General features: G+C 35.7%; 1 pseudogene; it reads right to left on the minus strand.

Annotated features, from left to right (window-relative positions):
• Positions 1–1,117: 1,117 nt before the first annotated feature.
• Positions 1,118–4,308, minus strand: LOC144366475 (small ribosomal subunit protein uS9 pseudogene; annotated as a pseudogene).
• Between the last annotated feature and the right edge of the window lie 7,593 nt (positions 4,309–11,901).

Below are 11,901 nucleotides of genomic sequence, written 5' to 3' on the forward strand. Positions count from 1 at the left end.
CTGAGCTACATCCTCAGTCTTTCCTGTCCCCCCCCCCATGTTTTTTTATTGGTGCATTACAGTTGTACATGACGTTGGGATCTGTTGTTACATATTCACACATGCACACAATATAGCAATAGAATTTGGTCCTATCTGATTTGGATCACTGACTTTTTGTTCAACTTTTCTTAAATATTTTCTCAAATTTTATCTTCCAACCCATGTCTTAGAGCTCTTTCCATGTCTTAGAGCTTTTTTCTGCATTATTTGGATGTTTCTTTTTTAACAATATCTTGCTTTTATTTCATAGATGGAATATATTCTCTTTTTCTTTTTGATCATTTAATTTTGAGGTTTTTCTCCCCTTCAAAGTAGCCCTCTCCTCCTTTTTGTTTGTTGGCTGGTTTGGTTCCTGACCAAGAAAATGTGAGACTGCAAAATTGATTGGCATGCTGAGCTTTGCTGAAGCAGAATCTGGGTGGGCTGTTTATGGGGGAAACTCCGAGGTTAGTATCTTTAAGTCTTGCTCTTGGGCAGGTCAGATTCTGAAGAAAGAAGCTTTTCAGTTTGGTTTCGGATGGGAAACCTCTGCCTGTCAGCTCTCTGAGAGTTGTGTTGGGGGATGGGAGGAGGCGGGATAGGGGTGAGATGGGGCTGGTGGAGTCTGCTTTTGGCCCTAGATGTGTGATCACCAGACACCCCTCTGGTCTCATGGCATCCCTTCTGTTTTATCTAGGTTGGGGTAAGGGATTTGGGAAATTGATCTGCTTCTCAAACAGTTTTTACCCACACTTCCTTATTTAGGAACATTTTCACGCTCAGTTGCAGATTTTTCTGGTGTTGCCAATTTCTGATCATTTTGAGAACTGTAGTGCACATTACACTGGATCTGAACTTTCCTTCCTGCCAGCTAGGGATTTGCATTTCTTGGAGGTGCTAAATCAATTATCACACATCCATTTGCTTTCCAACTTCCAAAATTTTGTTGCTGCTGTTGTCTTTATGGTTTTCCTCACACTGGCAGGTTTTGGTATTAAACAAAATATTTATTGTACTCTTGTGTGTTTATATTATCTTAAACTGAAAGAGTGCCTCCTTCCCTGTCCTTCTAAACCTTAAATCCCATAGCCACAGTTTAATATAAAGGTGAGCCCTGCTCCTCCTGGTAGGCCTTTTGGTAGGATTTCTGGTAGCCATTGTGGTACCAGAGCCTCTGAACTTCTTGGATTTGCAGTGAGGAGAGTGAGCTGTCAGCAGGGTCTGGTCCTACTTGATGAGGATGTCTTTGGTCTTCTTAGAAGCCTCATCCAGGTATTTCTGGTAAGAGGCACCAGGGCTTTGGAGATGGACCAGCAAATTTCTTAAATCTGGGTCACATGATCACCATCCTTCACACAGCCACTATGTCCATGCTAACCAAACACTCTTTGCTCAGAGGTAGAACAGATTCTAGCAACTTGTAGTGCTGTTTGTTTGGTTCACTCATCTCCAGGAGTGACCCATTCACTTTGTTGAAGTTGTTGGCCCATTTGCAGTGTACCAAAGCTGTGACCATCTTCTATCCCAAGACCTGCATAGATTGCAACCAATTCTTGGACAGCAAGGATGTGAGTGTAGACAACAGCTTTTCACTGTGCAGCTCTGCACCCACAAAAGGAGATTCATATGGAAATTCAAAAGTCCCAGAACAGCCAAAATAATATTGAAAAAGAACAAAGGTGGAGGACTCAATACTTTCTGGATTCAAAATCTACTTCAAAGCTGCAGTAATCAAGACAGTATGGTATTGGCATAAGGTTAAACATGTGCAGCAATAAAATAGAATTAGAGTCCAGAAATGAATGCTTACATTTGTGGTCATTTGATTTTTAACAAGGTACCAAGACCATTCAATGGGAAAATAATAGTATTTTTTCAATTTTATTAGTGCATTATAATTATACATATAATTATGTATTGTCATTAAACACAATAGTGGCATTTATTGTTGCATATTTATACATGCACCAAATAGAACAATATAACTTTATTAATTTATTTCCCCAGAACCTCCACTTTCCCTCCTTCTCTCCCACTCCCTGGTAAGAATAGTTTTTCCAACAAATGGTGCTGGGACAACCAGATACCCATATGGAAAGGAATAAAATTGTACCTCTAATTCATGCTACAAACAAAAAAATTTAGCTAAAATGGAGCAAAGACTCAAAATTTAAGAGGAAAATTATAAAACTTTTAGGTTAAAACACAGAAATACATTCACATAGCTTTGGATTAAGTAGTGCTCAAACAACAAAAGAAAAAGATAAATTGGATTTTATCAAAATTTAAAATTTTAGTGCTTCAAAGTACACTATTAAGAAACTGAAAAAACTGACATAACACTGGTGAAAGAAATTAAATAAGATATATATACAAAACTGCAAAGATGACCAAATTATGTGCATGTAAGAATATGCCACAATGTATCCCACTATTATGGATAATTACCATACAACAATTAAAAACAACCTGAAAAAAGACATCCCATGTTCATGAATTGAGAGAATTTATACTGTGAAAATGCCCATATAGCCTAAAATAATTAACCGATTTAATACAAGCCCCATTGAAATACCAATGGCATTCTTCACAGAACTAGAAAAATTATCTTAAAAATTATATGGAAGCAATACACACACACACACACACACACACACACACACACACACACACACACATATATCCCATACAGCTGAAGCAATCTTGAACAAAAAGAATAAAGCTGGAGCAATGCAATGCTCAATCACAAGGTATATTACAGGCCTATAATAATCAAGACATCATGGTACTGGAATAAAAATTGACACATAAACCAAAGAAAGAGAATAGAGATCTAAGAAACAAATTTACACATATATAGTCAATTGATTCTTGACAAACTTACCAAAAACATACTTTGGAGAAAAGACAGTCTCTTCAATAAACAGTGCTGAGAAAACTGAAAATCAATATGCAGAAGAATAAAAGTTGACCCTTACCTCTCAACTTGTACAAAAGTTAACCTAAGGCCTGGGGTTGTGGCTCAGTGGTAGAGCGCTCACCTAGCACATGTGAAGCACTGGATTCCATCCTCAGCACCATGTAAAAATAAATAAATAAAATAAAGGTTTATGTCCATCTACAACTAAAAACAATTTTTTAAACAGTCAACTCAAATTAGATCAAAGACCTAAATATAACTATGAAATCCTTAGAAGAAAGCAGAGGGAAAGCCCTTCAAAATACCAGTATAGGCAATGATTTTTTTGCATATGGCCCTAACAGCACAGGCATCACAAACAAAAACTGACAAATGGGATTAAAGCAAACAAAGAAATGTCTACACAGCAAAGGAAACAAACAGTAGAATGAAAAGTCAAACTAAAGAGGAGAAAATATTTGCAAACTATCTGACAAAGGATTAATATTTAGAATGTATAAGGAATTCAAAAACATTAGCAACACCAAAAAATCCCCCAAATGATCTAATTTAAAAATGGGCAAAGATCTGAACTGACATTACTCAAAAAAAGAAATACAAATGGCTGACAAGTATATGACAAAAACCTTAGTATCACTAGTCATTGGGGAAATGAAAATCAAAACCATAATGAGATATCATTTTATCCTAGTCAGAATGACGATAGTGGGGGGGGGGTAGGGAAAAATGAAGGAATTTTGGATTGTGCAGAGGGGAGTGAGGGGAGGGGTGGACAGTGGGGACGGGAAGGACCGTAGAATGAGACAGACATTATTACCCTATATACATGTATGATTACTCTACTGGTGTGACTCAGTACCATGTAGAGCCAGAGGAATGAGAAGTTGTGCTCCATTTGTGTACAATGTGTCAAAATGAATTTTCTTGTTTATATTTTGTCATCAAGAACAGCCAAACTGAATTACAAATATGACTGCTGTTTGACTCAACTAAAAAATGGAAATGGAATTAATAATTGGGTCCCCCAGACACGGTCTCTGGACCCATGTGCTATTTCTTACAGGTTATCCGTTTCTTGGGGATGTTGGAGACCTATCCCTTACTTCTTCCTTGAATAAATGGGTTTTCTACTGTTAAAAAAAAAGAAAGAAAAAAAGTGAAAACAACAAATATTGGTGAGGATGTGGAGACAAGAGAACTCTTATGCACTATTGATGGAAATGTCAGTCAGTATACTCATTATGGAGAACAGTATGGTGATTCCTCAAAAACTAAAAATAGATTTACCATATGCTACAGTTATCCCACTCCTGAGTATATATCCAAAAGAAGTAAAATCAGTATATCAAAATTACCTGCATTTCCATGTTCACTGCAGCACTATTTACAACAGCCAAGATATGGAATCAATCTAGGCATCCATCAATGGATAAATGGATAAAGAAGGTGCGATACACACACACACACACACACACACACACACACACACACACACACATAATGGAATATTGTTCAGCCATAAAGAGGATAGAATTCTGTTTTCAGCAACATGAGTGGAACCTAGGACAATATGTTAAGCGAAAAAGCCAGAAACAGGAAAACAAATACCATATGTCCTCTCTCATATGTGGAAGTTGATCTGAAAGTAGAATAGTATTTATACCTGGCTGGGAAAAGTAGGAGGAGGGAGAATGGAGAGACTTGATAACAGGTACCATAAGTATGGTTAGCTAAGAGCATTAAGTTCTAGTGTTCTGTAGCACAATAAGGTAGCGTTTGTTCACAACTTGTTTATTTTATAAAAAGCTTGAAGAGAGGAACTTGAAGGTCTCAAACATCAGGAAGTGATAAAAAGATGGAAATGCTAATTATATATGTATTCAAAAGTCACACCATGCCCCATCAATATGTACAATTATGTTTATACATAAGTAATAAAAAGGCACTTAACTTAATTAAAAATGGACATGAGGACACATCTCTCTAAATATATCCATGTCCTAATTCCTGGAACCTGTGGACATATTAAAAAACATTGAGTTGTACACTTTGATTTTTTTCTTATTTTTATTTTTTTGATCCTGAGGATCAAACCCAGGGTCTTGTGCATGCTAGGCAAGGGCTATGCCGCTGAGCAACATCCCTGACAGTTTTACACTTGAATTGAGTGAATTCAAGGTAAGTAAATTCAACCTCAAAGAAGTTTCTTTTTTTTTATTATTTTTTAAAAAACAGTACAAGGAACTCCCATGTATTCTTTACCTACTTTCACCAATCATTTACATTTTATCCCTCTCCTTTGTCATTCTCTCTTTCTCTCTGAGTGTGTGTATGTGTGTGTGTGTGTGTGAGAGAGAGAGAGAGAGAGAGAGAGAGAGAAAGAGAGAGAGACAGAGAGACAGAGAGACAGAGAGAGAGACAGAGAGAGAGAGAGAGAGAGAGACAGAGAGAGAGACAGAGAGAGAGACAGAGAGAGAGAGACAGAGAGAGAAAGAATGTGTCTATACATCTTTTCTGAGCCCATTGAAAAATCATTAAGGACCATTGTGACATACAGTTCAGTAATAAAAAAAGAACTATTAATACACACAACAATGTGGGTGAGAACTTTAATAATTATGAGGAGTAAAAGAAGCTGGACAAAAGCCTGTATGTTTCTATTCAGATAGAACTATGGAAATTCAAACCAATGAATAGTGACAAAAAGCAGATCTGCTGTTGTCTGGGGAATAGGAAGAGGGGGGAGCACAAGAAAACTTGGGGATAATGAATGTGTTCATTGTCTTGATTGTGTTTCACAGGTGGACACACAGGTAAAAACTTAATCAAGCTGTTCAGCTAAATATGTAGTTTATTGGATGTAAATTGTACTTCAGTAAAGTTTTTAAACTTTAAAGTTATACACTTTAAATATAGGCAGTTTATTGATGTCAATTATCTCAATAAAGTGTTAGTTGAAAGTTGAAAGACAAATGAAAACTGATAGAATACTTGTAAGTCAGACAAAAGGCTAATTTCTTAATATTAAATCTTCCACTAAATTAATAAGAAAAAGGCTAAAAATATATTCAAAAGTCAGAAGGGATATGAGCAGTTCACAAAAAAGGAAGTACAATTGGCTCTTAAGTCTAGAGAAAGATACTCAACCTCATTCAAAAGCTTCAAATTAAAACAACACTGACACTTTTTTTTAGAGAGAGAGAGAGAGAGAGAGAGAGAGAGAGAGAATTTTTTAAATATTTATTTTTTAATTTTCGGTGAACACAACATTTTTATTTTTATTTTTATGTGGTGCTGAGGATGGAACCCAGCATCCCTCGCATGCCTGGCGAGCGCGTTACTGCTTGCGCCACCTCCCCAGCCCCACTGACACTGTTTTTAACTCTTTTTTTCAGTGGTACATTATAATGATACATAACAGTGGAATTCATTAGGCCATATTTTACATATACATAATTTGATCAATCTCATTCCCCAGTAGCTTCCTTTCCTCTCCCCTTGATTCATTTGCAATGCTCTACTGACTTCCCTTCTATCATTATTATGATTTTTCTAGTTAGTGCATTATAATTTGTACTTATATAAATTACATAATGTGTATTACATATGCATTTCATGTATTGGAAATTGTGAATAGTGTTGAAATATTATATATTATTATTTTACATGAACAAATTTTATGTATAATTATATGTATAAATATATATTATAAATAAAATATATAAAATCATGTACATATGTGATGGAATATAATATATACATAAAAGATAAAACATTATTCATCCTTAAAAAAGTGAAATCCTGTCATTTATTTATAAAAACATGGATGAATCTGGGGGACATTTAAAAAATTTTTTTTAATTTGTTCTAATTAGTTATACATGACAACAGAAGAACTCATTGTAAACAAATGGAGCACAATTTCTCATTTCTCTGGCTGTACATGATGCAGAGTCACACTGTTCATGTAATCATACATGTACATAGGGTAATAATGTCCATCTCATTCCACCACCCTTCCCACCTCCACCCCCACTCTCCTCCCCTCTCTTCCCTCTGTCCAATCCAAAGTTCCTCCATTCTTCCCTAGCACCCCCACTCATTATGGATCAGCATCTGTGTATCAAAGAAAACATTTTGATTTTGTTTTTTTGGGGACTGGCTTATTTCACTTAGAATGATATTCTCCAACTCCATCTATTTACCTGCAAATGCCATAATTTCATTCTTCTTTAAGGCTGAATAATATTCCATTGTGAATATGTACCACATTTTCTTTATGCATTCATCTGTTGAAGGGCACCTAGGTTGGCTCCATAGTTTAGCTATTGTGAATTGAGCTGCTATAAACATTGATGTGGCTGTGTCACTGTACCATGCTGATTTTAAAGTCCTTTGGGGGACATTTTTAAATGAAATGTCAGGCAGAGAAAGACAACTACCACACATTTTCACTTATATGTGGAAACTAAGAAAGTTGTTCTTATAGAGGTGGAGGGTAGAAATGTGGTTACCAGAGGCTGGGAAGGGTGTGGCAGTGGGAAGATGGAGATAGGTTGTTTAACTAGTACAGGGGCACCATTGGGTAGGTGAAATAACTTATAGTGTTTGCTAGCTCAGAAGAACAGTAACTATGGTTGACAACAATTAGTCAATTGCTTCAAAATAGCTAGCAGAGAGGATTTGGATGTTCCCAACATAGAAAATGGTAAATGTTTGAGGTAATGCACATAGCAATTATCCAGGTCTGATCATTACACATTGTTTCCAAGACTGAAATATCATGTGGTATCCTCAAAATAAAAGCATTTACTATGCATCAATTAAATATTTAAAATATGTTTTAAGAAGTGCCTTACCTTAATTCCACTCTTACACCAATGAACTCCTCTGGAACTACCAACATTTTAGTTCATAAACTTATTTATACTGTTTCATAGTTTTCTCCTCCCTCTCCCCCTTCTCTTGCTCCAGCTCCTTATTATCCTTTCCCCAAGCATTTAAAAGAGAAAAAGAAAAAAAAGTATATATTTTGGGGGGTACTGAGGATTGAAAGCAGGGGCACTCTACCACTGAGCCACATTCCCAGCCTCATTTCGTATTTTATTTAGAGACAGGATCTCACTGAGTTGCTTAATGTCTCACTTTTGCTGAGGCTGGCTTTGAACCCTCAATTCTCCTATCTCAACCTCCTGGGCCACTGGGATTACAGGTATATGCCATCATGCCCAGGAAGAAATATATTTTTTTATTATTTTGTTTTCTTTTTATATTTTTTTGGTAGTTGTAGATGGACAGCATGCCTTTATTTTATTTGTTTATTTTTATGTGGTGCTGAGGATCAAACCTAGTGCCTCAGATGTGCTAGGCAAGTGCTCTACCACTGAGCTACAGCCCCAGCCCCCTCAAAATATTTTTAATGTAAGATTTCTGGGTGTTTTTACAGAAAGAAGATTTCTGGGTTACATAGTTCAAAATATTTCTAGATATTGAATTTCTCATTATTTAAAAAACATTTTCTAGAGGTAAAAAGATATGAACATTTTCTAATATTTAGAAGCACTTTGCCAAATTGCTTCTGAAAAGATCATATCAATTTATATTCTTACTGAAGTTAATGGAAATGCCCTTTCCTTGATCTTTCATGGTTTTTAAATGCCAATTCAATTCCATGGGCTAAATTCCTATCATAGTTTTAATCTGCACTTTTAAATTGTAAAGAGTTTGAGCAGGGCTTGGTGGAATAGGCCTGTAATTCCAGTGGCTCAGAAGGCTGAGGCAGGAGGATCATGAGTTCAAGATCAGCCTCAGCAACCTAGTGAGGCCCTAAGCAACTCAGCAAGACTCTGTCTCTAAATAAAATATTTTTTAAAAAGGGCTGGAGAGGGGCTGGGGATGTGGCTCAAGCGGTAGCACGCTCGCCTGGCATGCATGCGGCCCGGGTTCAATCCTCAGCACCACATACAAAGATGTTGTGTCCCCCGAAAACTGAAAAATAAATATTAAAATTCTCTCTCTCTTAAAAAAAAATGGCTGGAGATGTGGCACAATGATTAAGTACTCCTGGGTTCAATCCCGAGTACCAGAAAAAGAAAAAAGTTTGATCACTTTTTCAAAGTTATATTGGCCATTTTATTTCTCACACAAGAAATATATTGATTGCCTTAAAACCAACTGTCATTTAAATTGTACATAAATACAGCAATGCTTGATAAATATAATGTTAGTTAAGGAATATATATTTTTTCAGAGTTAAAAAATTTAAAGCAACTGCTTATTAAAAATCTACTCTTTTGGAGAATTATAACACATTCTGCTGTCATATATTTAAAAAATAAAATCAATTAAAAAAAAGAGAAGGGCTAGATAATAATAAAACAAATAGAATCTGAAGAGTGTTTTCTTATACATAATCAAATTTGTTTCATTAAAGACTCAAACATAAGGATAAAAAAATAAAAATGTACTCTTTTGGGCTGCAGTTGTAACTCAATGGTAGAGAGTTTGCTTCGCAAGTGTGAGGTACTGGGTTTGATCCTCAGCACCACACAAAAATAAAATAAATAAAATAAAGGTATTGTGTTCATCTCCAACTAAAAATTTTTTAAAAAATCTACTCTTTCTCTGTTGATTAAAAATACCAATTCATTAATTTTAAATCTGCATATATTTTGGATGAGCCATTGGATTTGAAATCTGTTTCTTCAATCCTTCTAATAGCATGACAGAACTACATTGTCCAGATATTTTTGCTGAAGAATTTTAATTCCACTCTTTATTCTTTTGTTATATAATTTTGGAATCAGGATTTTTGATGGAATTACACTTATAAATGAAGTTTGGGAGTTGGGAGTTTTAAAATTTTATGTAAGTTCTTCTCATCTGAGAACAATGTATTTTGTTTCATTTATTTAGGACTTCTTTTACAGTCCCCAGTAAAGTTTTGTGTTTTCCTTTATGTCAGCACTGAATATTTCTTGTTAATTTACCCCAAGGTATTTGGAATTTATAGCCCCTTCTCCAATGGTTAGGTTACTTTCTTGTATTATATGATATCACTCAGTGTCCTTGAGCCCTGGGCAATACCCTGCTGTCAGAGCAGTGGATGTGAGCTTTGAATGCCATACATCTTACGGACATTAATTTATTCTTCTCATGCTTGAATGTAGCCACTTCTTGTTCTCCTTTTATGGCCTGCAGAGAGTTTACAGTGACCTACGGCTGGACCAGGAAGAACCAGGACCTCTAGTAGCCCTCCTTCATTTACATAAACAGCTAACTGGTTGGCTGCCAGCTTCTATGGTGCCACCCCACAGCAAGCTCACTAGTGTGCTTCTGATCCCCGCGTGGGTATCTGATTCCAGGTATTTCCTTCCTCACAGGGCTTATCCCCGCCCAGGGCCCCTCCAACAACCCTAGAAAAAAAGTCAGTTGCTTATTTCTGTGTGAACTCAGAGACTTTCTCCTATTTTTATTAAATATCTCTACCATATCATAGGGCATCTAAGAGCCTGGTTCTAAATCAGAAAATTTCAAAAAGAGAAAGATAATAGTTGTCTGTTGAAGTTGTCTATGTCATGTATGTGTTTTTTTTTTCAAGATAAAACAAGACCTTTTTTTTACATTTTTCGTCTTTAAAATTTTCTGTTGTGATAAAACACATGCAATTTACCTTTGTAACCATTTATATTGGTACATTACAATTACACGTAATAGTGGACTCATTATGTAATATTCATACATGCACATAAAATTTTCTTACTTTTCTTCCCCACTACCTCCCTTTTCCCTCCTATCATAACAGTTTTTAAGTGTCCAGTTCATGTTAAGTTTTCTTATTTGCATATTGTCATGCAACCAATCTCCAGAACTTTTTCATCTTGCATAATTGAAACTTTTTACTCATTAAACAATACCTTCCCATTCCCTGTCCCTGCCAACCACCATTTTATTTTCTTCCTACGAGTTTCACTATTCTAGATAACTCATGTAAGTGAAATTACACAATATCTGTCTTTCTGCAACTGGCTAAATAGAAAACGTCCTCAAATTTCACCCATGTTGCAGCATGCGTCAAAATTTCCTTCCTTTTAAAGACTGAGTAATATTCCACTGTATGTATATACCACATTTTGTGTATATATTCTCTGTCCATGGACTTGTTACTACAAATATGGATTTCTCTTTAAGACCCTGTTTTCAATTACTTTCTAAGCACTTTGCTACATTTATGTCTTTCAATCCTCATTACAATTTTATGAATCAGATACAATTAATATCCTGGTTATACAGATGTGGAAACAGGTCACTTGCTAAGTAATTGTGATTCCAGAACTCCCATGTATTTTTTATTCATTCATTTTATTTATGTATAATATTAGGGTTCATTTTGACATGATTATACAAGCATGGAATTGTATAATATAATTGCTCTAATTCAGTCCCCAGGGCTTCCCTTTTCCTCTCCCTTTCTCCTTCTGTACTCTACCGTTTTTTCCTTCTATTAATTTACAGTTTTTATGTAAAATTAGTGCTTTGTGGATATGCATGAGGGTGAGCTTCACGGAGGTAGATTCATATATGTGCAGAGGAAAGTCAGGTCAGATACATTCCACCAGAACTCCCATGTTTAAGACCAGTCCATACTGCTTTGTGGAAGAAAAATCTAAGAGTCTTGTAACAGGGAATGAAAACTAAAGATGAGAAGTGAAAATCATGTTAGCATTATCCATCGATAAAGTAAGAGGCAGGCATTCATTTTTATCACTTACCATGTTTGAAGAACCGTACAGTAACAAGGCTATTCAGGTCGTAGCTATTCTGACAGAATGGATTATAAATTGACAGCTGTCCACATAATGTAGAAAATCATCCTGCATTTGAGTTGTCTTTCGAAAATAAATTTTACTCAGATAATTGCTTTGATGTGAGGGATCTAGGAAGGCTATTTTATGTTTTCA

The sequence above is a fragment of the Ictidomys tridecemlineatus genome, chromosome 9 (genome assembly GCF_052094955.1).
Source record: "Ictidomys tridecemlineatus isolate mIctTri1 chromosome 9, mIctTri1.hap1, whole genome shotgun sequence".
NCBI lineage: Eukaryota > Metazoa > Chordata > Mammalia > Rodentia > Sciuridae > Ictidomys > Ictidomys tridecemlineatus.